This window comes from Microcaecilia unicolor, chromosome 2 (genome assembly GCF_901765095.1).
Source record: "Microcaecilia unicolor chromosome 2, aMicUni1.1, whole genome shotgun sequence".
NCBI classification, from domain to species: domain Eukaryota; kingdom Metazoa; phylum Chordata; class Amphibia; order Gymnophiona; family Siphonopidae; genus Microcaecilia; species Microcaecilia unicolor.
Window position 1 is genome coordinate 481,401,575 of NC_044032.1, and position 8,417 is coordinate 481,409,991.

Below are 8,417 nucleotides of genomic sequence, written 5' to 3' on the forward strand. Positions count from 1 at the left end.
TCCACTACACCAGCCCGAAGATTTGGAATGCTTTACCCTTGTTCTTAAAATCGCAAGCTGATCACCATCTCTTCAAGAAGTTGCTGAAAACATTCCTTTTCGAAAAAACTTACTCCATCAATAGCTCTGCTGTTTAGTCACTGTTATTGTGGTTAGCATTACCTCAGTTTTCTTCTGTAACATCCATGTATTGTACATTTTATAATTCATGTAAACCACATTGTGCGTGCAGTTGTGGGAAAATGTGGGGTAGAAATGAACCTTAAATAAATAAATAAATAAATAACAACAGTTGCACATGCAAGTGTCGATATAGAATTTTGATGCACATCATCCCAGTGTCTAACTTTAGATGATGTATGTTCCAGTTTTCCCGATTAGCTATCCGAGTACTAGCATTGAGTATCTGTGGTGCTTAGTAAAGCCAGGATCCACCCCGATTTTACCCTCGGACCACCCCAGCACTAACAGTGATCAGTGCAGATATTCCGGAACACTATCCACTTAACTGTCGCTGAATATTAGCAGTTGGGCCAACCAGATAGTTAAATCGATATGAATATCAGGCTTTTTGTTTTCATGATAATCTTTGACCAGAACTTTTCAAAAGTTTTCTTCAGTTGCTTCATACCCTCTTTGGTGGACACCAAAAGAAGTTTGTTTGGTGGAATCATATGGTACTTTCTTGAAATGCACCATAAAGAGAGAATCAAACCTCCGCAAGATGTATGCATATCCATCTGCTTTTGTTCCAATATCTCCTCTCTTCTTAACTAACATATCTACAAAAAACCCAGTCAGCTCTCTATAGTTAAGAGCAACTGACTGTATGGAAGCTGATCTAACAGAACAGCTTATGGGGCAAAATTATTTCAGATGTATTGTCTCCTCTACCCCCTCAAAAGTATTTAAACCAGGCAAGACACTTGGGTAGACTTCTGACAAAGGTTACAAGGTCAGCTATTTCACTCATAAACTTTTGATATTTATTAATATATTTCCTGATACATCTTGCAGCACTAAATTCACAGCATGGACTACACAATGCACACTGAGATCTGTTAGTTTCTCTTACCTCACCAAAGCCTGCAGACTACTAACACATCCAGCTACATTTGAGGCTCCATTGTAGCCCTGAACACAGCACCTATCAGGGAACAAGATTAAAGCAGCAGAGTACATCCTTCAAAACAGAAAAAAGAATTTTAGATGTTATGGCCTCACTTTCATTAAAACCAAAAAAGAATTCCTCCATAATATACTTTGTGGCAATGGGAAAGCAAAAAGAATCCTGCTCCTTTGTAATAATCTCTGTAGTCTTATCCACAGTGATTCTGAATATAGAACATTGTCAGCCATGATGTTAGGCATCTCATTCATAATAAAAGGTAAAATCCATTTAGAAGTTGTACAATTCAACCTTTCTCTCTGGAAGGGCTTATTCTTTAGTTGGAATGAGGTTCAAGCACAGGGCAGGATTTGCAATCTCCTTCCATATAATCAATGTTCCCTTTAATTTCTGATGAGCTTGTGTGCAAAAGTTTTCTTTTGTGCAACTTTTTATAAATTGTTCAAATTTGGCATGAGTAAATAATATGGGCTTTTATGAAGATATTCACCCAAGACAGTGTACAGCTTGATGTAAACCTTACAATTTTGTTAACAGCAAAGCAATAGTAAAATGACCAAATATAAGCATAAATATAATCAGTGAGATAAACTTGGAGATGGCAATCTGAATCCTAGAAATGTGAGTAATATGATACAGTATCAGATATATACATATTTAGCAGCAGTCAGAGGCGTCTCTAGATATAAAATATATGGGGTGGCAACAGGGGAACAAGTCAAAATGACATTTCCATGCATAACCCCCTTCCCCCTCCACTTTTAAAATAGCAATCTTCTATACATAAATGAAACCCTCCCCCATGCAGCCTGTTTAAACTACCCAGTAAAACCATCATTATATAATTGATAGCATCATTCAATAAATGATGTAATTTCTGAATGTTTCCTGCACTCCATATTGCCTGTAACTGTAACATAACAATGTAACTCCTCCAAAACTACTAATTGTAAGCCACATTGAACCGAAACCTTGTTTTTGGATAATTGTGGGATATAATAATAAATAAATATATTCTTCTATGTGATTGTGAAGTTTGGATTTTCTACAGGATTGGTCAGAATCTCAATATGACTTTGAAGCACCAGTTCTGTATCAGAAACTCCATATTTCCCCAAAATGAATCTACCCCCTTACAATTGGCCACACACAAAAAAATGTCAAATTATGATACTCAACTCAGGAACAGCACACGCTGCTTCCATTACCAGATACTTTGTTTAAAGAACATGGGGTTTTGTTTGTGTGGTGACTCTACCACAGTGCTTTTCAACCCAGCCCTTGGGGCAAACTCAGCCAGTCAGGTTTTTGGGATATCTGCAATGAAGAAGCATGAGATAGGTCTGTATCCAAGGAGGAATTGTATGAAAATCTCTCTCAAGCATATTGGGTGTGCTCAGCACTGCTCTACCAGAAGTGGAGACCCCATCAGTCCTGAGCATTTTTATTTTCAAACAGACCAGACATTTTGAAAAGTAACATAAAACCCTGCAAAAAGGCACTCAAAACCTACATAGGAAACGTACTAATCCATAATAACCCCAACCCACCTATGAAGATAGGACCTAGACTGCTACTATAGAGTGGAGGAGTGGCCTAGTGGTTAGGGTGGTGGACTTTGGTCCTGGGGAACTGAGGAACTGAGTTCGATTCCCACTTCAGGCATAGGCAGCTCCTTGTGACTCTGGACAAGTCCATTGTCCCATGTAAGCCACATTGAGCCTGCCATGAGTGGGAAAGCGCGGGGTACAAATGTAACAAAAAATATATATATATAACCTGCTACTGGGAAACTGGAACAAGATGAATGTTACAGACACCACATGCCAACAGAATCCTTCACCTCATTTGCAGATTCAGAACATGACTCTCACCTGATAGAAAATAGGGAAACGCAAGAAAACATACAGACAAAACTGAAAGTAGAGATACCAGATTCTGCATGAAATAGAAATGCACGTCCTCCTGTACTGGGCAAAATAAAGTCGGCAGATGTAAACTCAACACCAACATAATTCAATCACTAAACTGAAAATAAAATCATTGTTCTTACCTTTGTTGTCTGGTGATTTTATTGTTCTAATCATTTTGTTCCCAATCTCTGGTTCTGCTTTCCTGTCTATGTTCTTAACTCTGTTCCCAGGGCCTCCTTTGTATTTGTTATTTCTTTTCTCACCTCCTTTTTTCTTCTCTTCTTGCCTTATGTCTGTTTGGCAGCTTTCTTCAAATTTTCTGTCTGCTTCTCAAATCTATCTAGCTTTCCTTCTTACTTTCCCTTTATGTGCAGCCTGCCTGCCTCCCCCCTTCCCTACATGTGCACTGTCTCCCCTCTTCCCTTGCCTATATGTGCAGTCTATCTCCCCTCGTCCCTTCATATACAGACTTTCATCTTCTCCCTTCCATTCCATCCATGTGCATTTCCCCCTCTCCCTGCCCTCTTATCCAACTACAGCCTTTCCCTCTCTCCCTGCCCTTCCGTTCCATCCATGTGCATTCCCCCCTTTCTCTCCCTTCATATGCAGCCTTTCCCCTTCTCCCTTCCCTGCCCTTCTATCCAAGTGCAGCCTTTCCTCATCCTTTCCTTACCCTCCTATCCAAGTGCAGCAATTCCCCCTCCTTACCTGTTGTATATATATTATATACTGGGATGCAAGAATAACTGCATTACATCTTGAAAAGCTAAGTGAAAACTATTTATTATTATTAAGATTTAAGAAACTGATGGAGAAATTTGTATATATAAAAAACAGAAAAAGTGGATCAATGAGGGTTACGTCACTGCCCCCAAGATATGCTTGGCTCATTCTAGCCATAACAGGGGCAGTTGAGCGAATCTGACGATTCAAAAAAAAAAAAGGTTTGACACTGGACTTGCTAGATCAAAAAAGTATGATTATGTAAGTTATATTTGAAGCTGGGCACTCTATGTGTATAAACTGTGGCCTCCTTCATTCATTTATACTTATTTGCCTAGTGAAGACGCTTGAATAATAAATGCTGGTTATGTCATGTAGAACTTGGAACTTTAAGACATACAATTTTTTATTGTATTCCTCTAAAACAATTTTGGTCTTCCATATGGACAACAATATGTAAAATAATACAATTAGATGAACCACTGACTTATGCTATCATAGTGATAGGAGCGCAAGCTCAGTCTCACAATAGATGTTCATAGCTCCAAATTGTTGCTTATATTGTTGCACACTGAAATAAAATTGATACTACAACATTGGGAAGACTCCTATAAGTTGAATTATACCCACTGGTGGAACTCTGTATGTTTAATCGCTAAATTTGAAAGAGTTGCAGTGGAAAAAAATAGAAGTATGTTGACATGAAAAAATCTGGATACCCATAATAAAATATACTAGTACATAATAAGTTCGATATTGTAGTTTTCAGTATAGAGACACTTTCACTAGACACTCATGTGTTGTTTGTTTGTATATTGTAATTGTTTTGCTGTATTACTGATTTGTATTAGTATGTACTTAAAATATTACAATTTCAACAACATTTCCACACTTTTGTATTGTAATTTACAAAATTTAATACAAATTTTGAACTGCATTTAATTGATTTGATTCATGAACAACATCCTTTAATAACTCTTCAATGGGGATGTACTGTTGGAGAATTGGTTAAATATAAGGTTTATAGGGAAGATTGCGAACAATTGGCACAGCATTTGAGTTGCCAGTCATGACAATGGTGTAATAAGACTATACCAGGATAAGAGTGAACAAATCCGCAAACAAAGATATCTATAAGATTGAGGGTTACGACTACTTGTTGGTCAAGTAACATTGTTTATATTATTCAATGTCCCTGTAATAACGTATTACAATGTTCCTGTAATAAAGAAAGGCTCTCCCCTTGAGTATATGATCAGAAGCCTGAGGAGAGCCAAAGATGGTTATACAAATATAGCATAGCATTTTATATTAATGGGGGGGGGGGGGGGGTCACTCCTAAATAGTTCTCTCCCTCTGCTTATAATATTAAATATTAGATCCTCCCTCATTCTGGAAGAGACTAGAAAGTCCAGTGTCTGTATAATGCTCTGCTTAACATGTCAATCATAAACATTATACCGCTTATAATAGAGGCTCCGAAAGATTACAGATGTCCTACAATCCAGGGGTGGGGGCAATTCTCTAACTGGGCACCACAATTTAGGCATGCCAATGCTGCCCACTGAGCATTAATTCTATAACAATATCTCTCCACCCAGATGCCATTATAGAATACTAGCATAAGTTGCTTTGGTGTGCCAAAATGTAAGCGGGAACAGTTACGCCATGTCTATGGAAGGTATAACTGTTGGCACCTAAATGGGGCATTTTAGCATGTAACTTACAATATCCTGTAAATTACATGCATAACTTGGAGACCAACATATGACCTACCCATATATGTATGCCCCCTTGCACTTTCAGGTTAAGAGACTTGTGCACATAAGTATTAAAAGCATCTAGTACTTACATACATAAGTGAATTGAAGGCTGGATTCAGTAAATGGTGCTCAAAATTTGGCACAAAAAAAAAAATCAGCACTGAACAGCATTCTATAATGGGCGTTCTGGAATCAGTGCCTTTTTAAAAAAAATTTTATTTATAACCATTTAAATTTTTACAAGCGATAAAACAACTTGCGCGGAAATACAGAGAAAGTAATATATAGGAATTATTTCAGTCAGGTAATTCTATTCTCTTCCTTAGACCACTAAATAGGGAGAGTGAAATAAGACAAGGAGATCAATTAAACAGTAAACAGAAAAAAAAACGTGGTATTAACCTGATTATCCCCAGATATTACTCGTCTAATTTATTATTCCACATTGATCATCTGGTTGGCTTCTTCAAGGCCAATACGGTGTATAGTCAAATCATTTCATTGAAAACATACTTGTTGTCCAATATTAGTTAGAAATAATACATCTAATGACATTCTTTCTCTTTTAAAACCAGAAGTTATTTAACAATACATATACTTAAGTCTCTAATTCAAATCCCACTGATTAAAGTAATCCCAGTTTTCACAGGCTTCACTCCTTTTAAAGTAATAATTGAGGAAATATTTCTGAGGAAAACTTTAGGAGTCATACCCGGAACTCTGGGAAAAACAATAATCTCAATATTAATCATCTATAATAATATCCATTTTATTATTCAAAGTTTCTGGTCTATTATCATTTTCAGAATCATGAATCAGTGCCTTTTATAGAAAAACACATAGTGCTGGGATCTGTGCTCAACTTTGGGTGTGAGGAATTACAGCAACTGAAACAAGGTGTAAATCCTAGCATGCAAGATGGCCATGGATCTGACCTATTCAATTACAGAACGTGCATCTTAAGGAAATGCACCGACCCACCCACGGCTCTTGCATCCTTTACAATGGGCTGTGTCGGCATTGCCGCACGGCTTAGTAAACGGGGGGGGGGGGGGGGGGGGAATGAATTATTGTATTCTAACCACTAATACACTATTTAATATTTTCCTGAAAACTGCTGAAAAATACCATTTGCTTTTTGCTGAGGATGAGGAACAAACCAGGTTGCTGTACAAAAGAATTAAACAAATTAAACCTCAAAGCTCCCAATAGCATTCACTGAATACTCGAAATATACTATATTTTAGAGAAACATAGAAACATGACGGCAAATAAGGGCCAAATTGGTTTCTACTTGTGACCTGGCTTGGCCACTGTTTGGAAAACAGGATACTGGGCTAGATGGACCATTGGTCTGACCCAGTATGGCTACGCTTACAGTGGTGGAAATAAGTATTTGATCCCTTGCTGATTTTGTAAGTTTGCCCACTGACAAAGACATGAGCAGCCCATAATTGAAGGGTAGGTTATTGGTAACAGTGAGAGATAGCACATCACAAATTAAATCTGGAAAATCACATTGTGGAAAGTATATGAATTTATTTGCATTCTGCAGAGGGAAATAAGTATTTAATCCCTCTGGCAAACAAGACCTAATACTTGGTGGCAAAACCCTTGTTGGCAAGCACAGCGGTCAGACGTCTTCTGTAGTTGATGATGAGGTTTGCACACATGTCAGGAGGAATTTTGGTCCACTCCTCTTTGCAGATCATCTCTAAATCATTAAGAGTTCTGGGCTGTCGCTTGGCAACTCGCAGCTTCAGCTCCCTCCATAAGTTTTCAATGGGATTAAGGTCTGGTGACTGGCTAGGCCACTCCATGACCCTAATGTGCTTCTTCCTGAGCCACTCCTTTGTTGCCTTGGCTGTATGTTTTGGGTCATTGTTGTGCTGGAAGACCCAGCCACGACCCATTTTTAAGGCCCTGGCGGAGGGAAGGAGGTTGTCACTCAGAATTGTACGGTACATGGCCCCATCCATTCTCCCATTGATGCGGTGAAGTAGTCCTGTGCCCTTAGCAGAGAAACACCCCCAAAACATAACATTTCCACCTCCATGCTGACAGTGGGGACGGTGTTCTTTGGGTCATAGGCAGCATTTCTCTTCCTCCAAACACGGCGAGTTGAGTTCATGCCAAAGAGCTCAATTTTTGTCTCATCTGACCACAGCACCTTCTCCCAATCACTTTCGGCATCATCCAGGTGTTCACTGGCAAACTTCAGACGGGCCATCACATGTGCCTTCCGGAGCAGGGGGACCTTGCGGGCACTGCAGGATTGCAATCCGTTATGTCGTAATGTGTTACCAATGGTTTTCGTGGTGACAGTGGTCCCAGCTGCCTTGAGATCATTGACAAGTTCCCCCCTTGTAGTTGTAGGCTGATTTCTAACCTTCCTCATGATCAAGGATACCCCACGAGGTGAGATTTTGCGTGGAGCCCCAGATCTTTGTCGATTGACAGTCATTTTGTACTTCTTCCATTTTCTTACTATGGCACCAACAGTTGTCTCCTTCTCGCCCAGCGTCTTACTGATGGTTTTGTAGCCCATTCCAGCCTTGTGCAGGTGTATGATCTTGTCCCTGACATCCTTAGACAGCTCCTTGCTCTTGGCCATTTTGTAGAGGTTAGAGTCTGACTGATTCACTGAGTCTGTGGACAGGTGTCTTTCATACAGGTGACCATTGCCGACAGCTGTCTGTCATGCAGGTAACGAGTTGATTTGGAGCATCTACCTGGTCTGTAGGGGCCAGATCTCTTACTGGTTGGTGGGGGATCAAATACTTATTTCCCTCTGCAGAATGCAAATAAATTCATATACTTTCCACAATGTGATTTTCCGGATTTAATTTGTGATGTGCTATCTCTCACTGTTACCAATAACCTACCCTT